Source organism: Bos indicus, chromosome 1 (assembly GCF_029378745.1).
Source record: "Bos indicus isolate NIAB-ARS_2022 breed Sahiwal x Tharparkar chromosome 1, NIAB-ARS_B.indTharparkar_mat_pri_1.0, whole genome shotgun sequence".
Taxonomy (NCBI): domain Eukaryota; kingdom Metazoa; phylum Chordata; class Mammalia; order Artiodactyla; family Bovidae; genus Bos; species Bos indicus.
In genome coordinates, this window is record NC_091760.1 from 17,551,844 (window position 1) to 17,555,040 (window position 3,197).

The 3,197-nt window shown below is 33.2% G+C and overlaps 1 non-coding gene across 1 annotated transcript; it reads left to right on the top strand.

The window, feature by feature from the left end:
• Nucleotides 1-1,239: 1,239 nt before the first annotated feature.
• On the top strand, nucleotides 1,240-1,311 carry TRNAV-CAC (transfer RNA valine (anticodon CAC)). The gene has a single exon. It is a non-coding gene; the product is annotated as a tRNA-Val (tRNA).
• The last annotated feature ends 1,886 nt before the right edge of the window (nucleotides 1,312-3,197 follow it).

Consider the following 3,197-nt stretch of genomic DNA (forward strand, 5'->3'; position numbering starts at 1 on the left):
TTATTGCCATAGGTTATATTTGTTATGATTATCACCTAAATCTGACCTATTTACTCATGTGATATTTTGAAGAATCTGATATATTAAATATTCTAAATATACTAGAGTAAAATAAAAAGAAAAATAAATTATACTCATATTGGCTACTTTTGTTACATATGAGATTAAGTTTAAAATGTTTAGTAAACATTTTAAAAAGTTGTTTAAAATTATAAACTGAAATACTTGTGAAATACTGAAATGGTTATTATTAAATTTCCTAAATATTCTTAAAAATTAAACTATATTATAGTTAATTCTTGATAAAGCATTTTTAAAACTACTGCTGCTAGGAAGTAAATGAGAAACAAATATAGGTAGACTTTGCAGGTATTTTCAGAAACCCTAAAAACCATTCCTTCTCAGTCAATAGAAAATATTTGAAATATTATCAACAAGAAACACTGTTTATGATTCCTATATCAGGAAACTTGATGAATGGATATTCAGAAAATTAGCTGTTAAGCTTTTAAAGCCATTAAACACAATAAAAAATGTTTCTGTGTGATTGTAATACTGTATTTACTCATATCAACAACATATATGAGCCATTTATGATATGTCTGCCACAGAACAAATACTGAAATAAAAGGAGATATAAAAGATATCCTTTGTTCTTGAGGGTTATAGGCTAACTAGGGAAAGAGCCATGTTAACACATACTTTTCAGCATTGCTTTGCTTGTGTGTGAGATGACTGCAATTGTGTGGTAGTTTGAACATTCTTTGGCATTGCCTTTCTTTGGGATTGAAATGAAAACAAACTGTGGAAAATTCTTTAAGAGATGGGAATACTGGACATCCTGACCTGCCTCCTGAGAATTCTGTATGCAGGTCAAGAAGCAACAGTTAGAACTGGACATGAAACAATGGACTGGTTCCAAATTGGGAAAGGAGTACCAAAGATTATCGTGGAAGATTCACAGCAATGTTTTCTCTGGATGCTGTACTTGGGAATTTCATAGGTGGAGGATCATTGAAAACCTAACCTGGAATTATAAGATGGTTGACATTTTAGAATAACATTATGATTTGTGCTTTTTATAGGTGTCTACGAAAATTTGTCCTTTAAATACGGGAGGGGTGGAATTCCTTGGTAGAAGAGTCTCTTCAGGTAGGGAATAAGTGGCCAACTTGAGTCAGGATAAGCAAGAAGAAGGATGAAAGAAATATTTTTGAGGAAGTAACCACCTTTAGAGCTGGGGATGTAGCTCAATGGTAGAACATATGCTTCACGTGTATGAGGCCCCAGGTTCGATCCCTGCCATCTCCACATCTAACATCAACAGTGTTAATTTGTTCTTTTGGGTTTCCTAGTAACTCAAATAGTGAAGAATTTGCCTGCAGTGCAGAAGACCCAGGTTTGATCCCCAGATTGGGAAGATCCCCTGGAGAAGGGCATGACAACCCACTCCAGTATTCTCACCTGGAGAATCCCATGAACAGAGGAGCCTGATGGCTACAGTCCATGGATTTGCAAAGAGTCCGACACTGAGTGGCTAACACTTTCACTTTCATCCAGCTATAAACTCACTAAAGCCATTAGGGAGAATAGAATAGAGGAATGGTTGATTAGAGGAAAAAAAAGAGAAGAAAGAAGGACAAATCCAGGTGTTTGGTTGATTTTAGATTTCGAAAGTGGTTGACTTTAGTTGACTTAACTAAAAGCAACATTAATAGAAACAAACAAACAGATAAATATTTAGCCTGAGAAAGAATACATTTGATGTCAGTGGGATTTGTGTTGGAGATTTCTATAATCACCAGAAAATATTGGCAAGGATTTAAATAAGGAAGTTAGCCATGGGAAGGTTAAGTGGTTGTATTCATTTTCTATTGCTTTGTAACAAGTTTACCACCAACTTGGTGGCTTAAAGAACATCCATTTGTTTTGGAGTTTCCATAAATCATAAGTCTACACACACCTAGATGCTCAAGGTTTCACCAGAAAAAAAATAAAAGAAAAAAAATTAGACGTCAACCAACCTGCATTCATCTGGAGGCTCAATTAGGAAGAAAACTCCAAAAACATTTCTAACTTTTCTCAGGTTATTTTCAAAACTTTATTCAGCTGTAGGTTCTCAGTCATTTGCTTTTTCAAAGCCAGTAATAGTGAAATTTCAGTGGTTTTCACTCCCTAACTGCCAAGTGCCTGGTACCTTCTTTTAAAAGTTTCACATGATAAGAATACTACACTGACTAATCTTTCTTTTGATTAACTCAAGGATAACTGATTTTAAACCTTACCATACATCTGCAAAATCCCTCAATTTTTCCATATTCTTTTAGTTAAGAACTGAGTCACAGGTTTTGTCTATACTAATGGGAGAAGATAAGAGTCTCATTGAAGTAACCTTAGCATGCATCCTTTACAATAATCATCTATGATGTAACAGAATTCTGCATTTTAGGATTAAGTAACCATTAGTAGAACCAGATTTAATCTAGTTTTAAAAGTAATTTAGCCTGAGATTATTTTGAAATGTGATAATTTCATCCATTTGGTCAGCTAACTAAAACAAACATCAAGGAATAAGCCAATTGCTATAGTCTATACATTTATATATACAAATATAAAACACAATTTGTTTTCCTGACTATATTCCAGGATTATTTCTACTAAAGCTTACATTGTAGGAAAGCTGTCAATTTTATAATTTTATAGAAAGTTACCCATCTAGAAAGAAGCCTAGGATGAGGAAAGGAAATATAGGCTTTGATACTGAATATTTCTTCAACTCATAAAAACTCTTGAAATGTGGAACTATATAATTCTACTTTAATGATAATAATCAAAACACACTTAGGTTTGAACTATGTATGGAATACTGACAATCAAAAGACAATCTACAATAAATTTGTAAAGTTTTCTTTGAGGAATGGAAAATGTCTACATCTAAACTTGATTATTATTTTTCACAAATACAGAAGTCCCCACAATCACTGCATCTATAGTCTAAAGTACAGTTCACTTCATGAATTTCCAGTGCAGCAATTCAAAGTCAGAAAAGCTAAAGATTTAGCAATAGAAAGCAGGTGAGGTGGGACAAGTGGAGAGAGTAGCATATATTACCTTATGTAAAATAAATAAAGCATATATTACCTTATGTAAAATCAATAGCCAGTGGGAATTTGCTGTATGACTCACGGAACTCAAAC